At 38.6% G+C, this 8,376-nt stretch overlaps 1 pseudogene; it reads right to left on the bottom strand.

The window, feature by feature from the left end:
• Nucleotides 1-7,758: 7,758 nt before the first annotated feature.
• Nucleotides 7,759-8,376, bottom strand: part of LOC102494329 (elongation factor 1-alpha 1 pseudogene) — a 1,899-nt pseudogene continuing 1,281 nt past the window's right edge.

The following is an 8,376-nucleotide window of genomic DNA, read 5'->3' as shown; positions in this document are numbered from 1 at the left end:
GAGAGAGAGAGAGAGAGAGAAAGAGAAAGCACCTGTCTGGGGATGATCATATCCCAACCCCTTCTCTTCCATTTCTTCTTTCAGGATTTTTGGCATGCATGCATACATATTGGGTTTGTTTTACAGTATGTGCTTTATGAACTCAGATTGCACAGTTTTCTATGTAGTATCCAGCTGCTTTAACTACAGTGTCACCACCTGGCCTCAACTTTTTCTTTTTTAGAAAATCTAAGATTTACAATAAATTATTATGAACTGTTATTAACAGTAGAAGTTGTTCCTGTAGTTTTTAAATCCAGTAACCAATATTTCTTTAACTCTCTGTCCTCTATTTTGTATTGATGTGATTTTTTAAAAATTTTTTTCATTTTAAATACATTTAATCACATTATTTAGCTTACAAAGTGATTTTTATTCCTGCTTTTGAGTGAAACACTTCAAATAGTGTATTTGAGAGTTTTTACATTTTCATTTGCTTTTTTTGCCATTTAGTTTTCCTATGTAGGTATAGATAAATCTTGTGAAAAAGTGGAATGAAAAGTTCGAGTTTATTTTGATTCAAAAGCATTTAAAATCCAGACATAGTGCATTTTCCATAAATTTGTTGAAAACTCATCCTTAAAATATCTATGTATCTTCTTTTGAGTTTTCTGACTTAAGATGGTTTTATTTGACCATAAATTATATACATGTAATTTCTAGATGTTTATCTAAAATGAAAGTTGTACTTTTCCACAAATGTCTTCATAATCTCTGATCAGTGTAAGGTATGTGAACAGGGAATTAACTTCATATTCTTCTGGCTAGACCACTTTCTATATTAGATTTTATTTCGCAATCCAACCCTTCTCTAATGAAATAAAATATAAAATTTTCATATCTTAATTTCCAACTATACTAAGACTTAACTCCTTATTCATTAAAAACATAGTAACTGAGTATCTGTTATATTTCAGAATACTGCCAGATCATTATTTGTCATATTCTGATATATTATTTGTCAATTCAATTATTAACATGTGTGGAAGTTTCATTTATGACAATTTTATAAACTTGTTTGGGTTACTTTTTGAAACTCCATTTAATTTTGATTAAAACAATTTTTTGGAAACTACTCTATTTGACATGGTTTTATTATCCTTGCATTTTTATTTACTTTCTTATGTTTTTCTTCTTAATTTGTTTCTGTATAATTGCATATACATTTAGATGCTTTTTGGACAATAAAGAGGTGAACAGAGAAGCCAAAGTCTATGTTTATTTGGATCTTGCATTACAATGGTATAGACAGAGTACTGTGAAATAAATGTGTATGACAAATCCTCATCATAAATCATATGAAGAACATTATTTATTGCTAAAGAATATAAATCATGGGACCAGCAGTTAGTGTAATGGCTATGTTGCTGGACTCTCATATAGTTGACTGTGGCTCAAGTACCAGACCCCATGGCTTAAACTCACGCTGGGGGTATGTATGTGTGTGCCCAAGATCCCGAGAGGAGAGTGGAGGAGAAGGGGTTGCAGCGTGGCCATCCTCCCTGGGGGGTAATTTTTTGCTTTCTGTCTGTCTCTCTGTCTTTCTGGCAGTGCATGTGCCCTGTAGTGAAAACTTCTCCAAAAAAGGAAAGAAAAAAAAAAGAATATAAATCATTACAGTGTTTGCAGTACTTTACAGAGTGTGCTTTACAGAAGGCTCCTCATGTTGAATAAGATCAGAACTAGGACTACTATGTGCCCAATGGGCCTGTTGAAAGAAAGACAAAAATTCATAGCCCAAGGGGACCAGCAGTTGATGTAATGGCTATGCCACTAGACTCCCATGAAGTTGACCATGGTTCAAGTCCCGGACTGGTGGCTTAAACTCATGCTGGGTGTGTGTGTGTGTGTGCGTGCCCAAGATCCCAAGAGGAGAATGGAGGCGAGGGATTGTGGTGGGGTCATCCCCCCTGGGGAGTGATTTCTTGCTCTCTGTCTCTCTGTCTGTCTCTGTCTTTCTGGCAAGTGCACGTGCCCTATAGCAAAAAATCTCTACAAAAACAAACAAACAAACAAACAAAATTCATAGCCCAAGAACAGTAAATAAATGATGCTACATGATAAAACTGTTAAAGAGGACTGCCTTATCTGCTATCAGACAATATCAAAACCAATTGGTCATCTAAGTATGGAATTGGTACAGGAAATAAGTTACCTAGTTTATATAAAACGTGTCCATCTTTTGTGCATTTCTTTTGTAAATTATTGGTTTATTCCTCTTGGTCATTTTAATTTCGAGATGTTCCATCTATTAGGCATTGGACACCATAAAGATGTCACTTTTTTTTTCTTTGTAAATTAGAAATCAGAAAGAGAAATCACTACTTTTGACTTTGGGTACTTTTTTCCCCTTCTTTTCTTATTCTTGCTGAGCATCAAGGAGATAGAATCTTGAATGAAATACTACCAGAAGTGAGAAAGGTTACCTTCTCTTAGAGACCAGTTGAACTTAAAAGATCTTTTTCTCCCTTGAGTCCATTTCATTCATCTGTTTCTCTTACTATGTTTATTAAACAGACTTTTGTTAGAGAAGTTAACAAAATGTAACAAAATTTAGCCCCATTTTTTAAATATGATCAGTTATTTAATTAGGTTCTTGGCAAAAAAATCTAGAACACCAATTTGTGAGGGTAGACTCCATTTGTAAGGGCAAACATGGATTGAAGATAGCCCTGGAACTGAGGAACAACTTTGATTTTTGGCAAAATTTGCGAATCCACAGCTTTCTGATCAATCTTGCACTGCTCTGAGATCTCGTATTTCTCCTTCTCTGTGTTGAAGATCTCACCTTCCTGGTGTCTGGTCTTCTGCAGTTTCTTTTTCTTGAAGTAAGCATCGGTAAGGTGCTTTGGGATTTTTTACTTTGCTAATATCAATTTTCGTGGAGGTGGCAATGACAAATTTCTGGTGGGTTCTATGCAGTGGAACTCGATTGAGAACCAGCGATCCAGTTACAAGTAGCAAGCCACTGCTCAGCTGCTTCAGGAAAACCACTCTCTTGCCTCTGTGGGTCCAGTGAGGATGATCAGAATGGTCCCAGGAGTGATGCTAGCTCGCAGCTTTCTCACGTGCTGACTGAAGGGTTTTTTGCCAAGGCTCAACAGCTTTCGAGGCACATCTTCAGTAGGATAATACCTAGGCATTTTGCACAGTTTAACCACCCGGGTACCACCATTCTTGTCTCCACCAACCTGTTTTGTGACAGTTGCAAGAACCTTCTCCTTCTTTTTCTTTTTGATCCTGGATTTAGTGGCTGAGTATTTCCTCTTGTACACGGCCTTCCTGGAATACATGGCAGACCGGCAGTATCTGCCGATGCCCCAGACTAGGATAGGGTTTTGGCTGCAATGGGGCTTCCCCTTCTTGGGCTTTTTAGCCTTGGGGGTCACCCTTTCTAACCTTGCCACTGGCATCAGCCTTCTTGGCTTCAGGTTTCTTCTCCTTAGTATCCTGCTTTGCAGCTTTATCGCCTGCCATCGTGTGTAGTGGGAAAGAGCTAGCCCCAATTTTATCTATTCATCTGAAGCTAGAAATCCTAATCATTATTCTACATTGGGGGAAAGACAGTTTGATCTGACCATTAGTGTCATATACACTAGTCACATAATCAGTGTAGCTAGGAGTTGAGAAGAGCATGATAGTAATACAGTCCCAGAGGGCCAAGATGGTGGAATTGGGGGTCATGGTTTTGTGCATGTCCTCTTTTCCTTCTGGAGTAGGAGCAGTCCTCATAGCAGATTACATGAGTTTGTATATTCCAAAGTGATTCATAAAACAAAGTAAGAACTCATTTATCAGATAGTACTGGAAAACATGCTACATTAAGTCATAGGATACTGCTGCAAGTAAATTGGTGAAAGGCAGGAGATACATCATGTGTACAAGATTCTCCCTGTGCTTAGTAGTTTTAGTAGTAACAGGGAGGCCATCTCATCAACATCCTCTGAAAGCACTCTTCATGACTCCTCTTCCTTTTTTTTTTTTTTGAAAGTTTTTTGCTATAGGATGCATGTACTCACCAGAAAGACAGAGAGAGACAGAGAGACAGAAAGCGAGAAATCATTCTCGAGGGGGATGGTCACACCACAATCCCTTCTTCTCCATTCTCCTCTTGGAATCTTGGGCATGCACGCACACATGCTTGGTGTGAGTTTAAGCCAGGTCTGATACTCAAACTGTGGTCGACTACATGGGAGTCCAGTGACATAGCCATTACTCCAACTGCTGATTCCATCACTCCTCTTGCTCATTGACCTCCTCACTATGGCTCCTTGACTACCTTGAGCATCTGAAACAAGAACCTCCCTCTGGGTCTTTGTGCTGGCTATTCCCTCTTCCAGGTGAGATAACAGCACACCATCTCCTGGATTTCATCCAGTCTTCTGGAGGTCTTTATTCAAATGTCACCTTCTATACTGATCTTTTATGTACTCCTACATAAAAATGAACCCTAAATATTCTCTCTTTTACTTGCCTTTGTCTTTTTCTAAGCATATTTTATAACCTGATGTATTATATGATTTTTTTATACATTCAGTCACTGTATATCATTACAGCAAGTAAAATAAATTTTCCCAGCATTAATGCATTGCATATTTGTCCAGTTAAAGATATCATAAACATTATCATAACAGATAAGCTTCTGTTTTTGCGTCCTTTAAATGTTTTGCTTTTTTCCTTTTCCCCTTGATTTACTTCTCATTCTCTCCCATTTCCACTGTCTCGAGTGTCTACAATTGTTCTCTATGCATATATATCTTCCAATATTTCAGTTTCTACCATAGAGTGTAGACATTTGATATATATTGAGTGAGGACATACAGTGCCTCTCTTTCACAGCTGAGTTTCCCTTGCTTATCAATAAATATTCCATATTCATTCACTTTCTATCAGATGCCAGGGTCTCATTTTTTTCATGGCTGAGTAGTATTCTGTAGTGTATATGTGCCACAATTTTTCAATAGATTAATCTGGTCATGAACTTTTGGGTTGGGTCCATGTCTTGGCAATTGTGAATAATGCTGCAATAAGCATGAATGTGCAAGTAATTTTCTGACTGAGTGTATTCCTATCCTTTGGACAGATAGTAAGAAGGGAATTACTGGATCAAATGGTATTTCTATTTGTAGGTCTTTCAGGAACATTCATATTGTTTTCCACAGTGACTACTAATTTACATTCCCACCAAAAGTGTGGGAGAGTTCCCTTTTCACCACAGCTGCATTCTTCGTCTTTATATACATATATATTATATATTTCTTCATATATATATATATATATATATATATATATATATATACACACTAGTCACATAATCAGTGTAGATAGGAGGTTGTGAGGATAAACTCCATTTGTAAGGGCAAACACGGATAGTGGGTATCCCTAGAGCTGAGGAACAGCTTTGATTTTTGGTAAAATTTGCTAGTCCACAGCTTTCTGATCAACCTTGTGCTGCTCTGAAATCTTGTATTTCTCCTTCTCTGTGTTGAGGATCTCACCTTCCCAGCATCTGGACTTCTGCAGTTTCTTTTTCCTTTTTTTTTTCTGGAGAGGTTTTTCACTATAGGGTGCATGCGCTCGCCAGACAGACAGAGAGAGACATAGAGACAGAAAGCAAGAAATCACCCCCCAGGGGGGATGGTCACGCTGCAATTCCTACTCCTCCATTCTCCTCTCGGGATCTTGGGCATGCACACACTCTCGCCCAGCATGAGTTTTAAGCCACTGGGTCCGGGACACGAACTGCGGTCGACTATGTGGGAGTCCAGTGACATAGCCATTAAACTGCAGGGAACCAGCAGTTTCTTTTTCTTGAAGTAAGCATTGGTAAGGTGCTTTGGGATTTTTATTTTGCTAATACCAATTTTCGTGGAGGTGGAAATGACAAATTTCTGGTGTGTTCTATGTAGTAGAACTCGATTGAGAACCAGTGGTCCAGTTCCAAGTAGCAAGTCACTGATCAGCTGCTTCAGGAAAACCACTCTCTTGCCTCTGAGCCTTCCAGTGAGGATGATCAGAATGGTCTCGGAGTGATGCTACCTCACAGCTTTCTCACATGCTGACTGGAGGGTGTTTGCCGTGGCTCAACAGCTTTTGAGGCACATCTTCAATAGGATAATACCTAGGCATTTTGCACAGTTTAACCACTCGGGTACCACCATTCTTGGCCCACTAACTGGTTTTGTGACAGTGACAAGAACCTTCTCCTTTTTCTTTTTGATCCTGGATTTTGTGGCCGAGTATTTCCTCTTGTACATGGCCTTCTTGGAATACATGGCAGACTGGGAGTATCTGCCATTGCCCTGGACTAGGACCGGGTTTCGGCTGCAATGGGGCTTCCCCTTCTTGGGCTTTTTAGCCTTGGGGTCACGCTTTTTAACCTTGCCATTGGCATCAGCCTTTTGGCTTCAGGTTACTTCTCTTTAATATTCTGCTTCGCAGCTTTTTCGCTTGCCATCTTGTATAGTAGGAAAATGCAGAGTTTAGGTGACTGGGTTTAGGGGTATGGTTTCTGACTGGGTTTAGGTGGTATGTCATGGTTTTGAGTTCCATCTCCCTTATGATAAGCAATGTTGAGAATTTTTTCATCTGATTTATGGCTGTTTTATGTCTTCCTGAGAGAGTTGTCTGTTCATCTTATTATCCCATTTTTAAATTGGGTTGATTTTTTTTCTTTCAGGTGAACTGCTCAAGTTCCCTTTATATACTGGTTTCCAGACCTTTATCTGAGGGAGAGTTTGCAAATATATTCTCCCATTCAGAGGGTTGCCGATTCACTTTAATCATTGTTTCTTTTGGTGTGCAGAAGCTTTTTAACCTCATGTAGTATATTTTGGAGATTATTGCTTGTGCTTAGAGGGATATTATTTAAGAAGTCCTTGCTTACTCCAATGTCTCCAAGAGTTTCCCTAGTGTTATCCACCAGTAGTTTTATAGTTAGAGGTCTTAGGTTTAGACCTTTGATCCATTTTGTGCTAAGTTTTCTTAATAGAGAGAGAGATAAGGGTGTACTATCTATAAGTAGATACCTAGTTTTTCCAGCACCATTTGTTAAAGGGCTTTTCCTTTTACTACTGGATTGACTGATGCTCTTTGTCAGACATCAGCTGGTGTGTATGTTTTGCAATTTATTTCTGGGATCTCTATTCTGCTCTATTGGTCCACCTACCTGTTTTTGTGCCAATACCATGCTGATTTGATTATCAGAGCTTTGTAATAGCTTTGACCTCATTTTGAGGTCATGGAGTGAGATGTCTCTTATTCCACTCTTCTTGTGTAGATGCTTTGGCAATACAAGGTCTTTTATGATCCCAGAAAAATTTTGATTTTTTTCTTTTAGATTTCTGTGAGGAATATCCCTGGTAGTTTGAATTGGGATTGCATTAAGTTTATAGATTAATTTGGATAGGATCGATATTTTGATTATACTAATTCTTCCAATCCAGGAACATGGGATGTTTTTCCCTCTCCTTGCATCATTTTAATTTTTTTTCTTAGTTTTTAAGTTTTCCTTGTAGAGGTCCTTGATTTCTTTGGTTAGGGATTTTTTTTTTTTTGCTATTGTAAATGGAATTGCTTTTATTATTTTTTTTTCTCATTAAACTTTGTTTTAATGGGTCTCAAAATTTTTGGTTAAGTCGTTTCCATTAAAAAGTACTGATTTTAAAAACTAATAACTTAAAACTGCCACACACAAAAACACGAAATGGTCCACAAAACATTTTCCTTCCCTTCTGAAGGTTTTACGATGCATTGTTATCATTAACCAGTCTTTTACTATTAAACTTAAATGGCCAATTGAAACAAACAGTTCTGAGACTGTTCTTCCACCACTGGATAAGACTAGGGTGGCAGGAATTAGGGATATTCATTTAGCCTTCTGAGCTTTCTGGGCAGACTCAGGAATTAGGGATATTCATTTAGCCTTCTGAGCTTTCTGGGCAGACTTGGTGACCCTGCCAGCTCCAGCAGCCTTGTCCATAGCTTTGATGACACCAACAGCAACTGTCTGTCTCATATCACGAACAGCAAAATGGCCCAGAGGAGGATAGTCAGAGAAGCTCTCAACACACATGGGCTTGCCAGGAACCATATCAACAATGGCAGCATCACCAGATTTCAAAAATTTAGGACCATCTTCCAGCTTTTTACCAGAATGGTGATCAATCTTTTCCTTCAGCTCAGCAAACTTGCAAGCAATGTGAGCTGTGTGACAATCCAGTATAGGGGCATAGCCAGCACTGATTTGGCCTGGATGGTTCAGGATAATCACCTGAGCAGTGAAGCCAGCTGCTTCCATTGGTGGGTCATTTTTGCTGTCACCAGCAACATTGCCAC

This window comes from Tupaia chinensis, unplaced genomic scaffold (genome assembly GCF_000334495.1).
Source record: "Tupaia chinensis unplaced genomic scaffold, TupChi_1.0 Scaffold000201_1, whole genome shotgun sequence".
NCBI lineage: Eukaryota > Metazoa > Chordata > Mammalia > Scandentia > Tupaiidae > Tupaia > Tupaia belangeri.
Note: the sequence above shows the minus strand (reverse complement) of the source record. Positions and strands in the feature narration are given on the sequence as shown.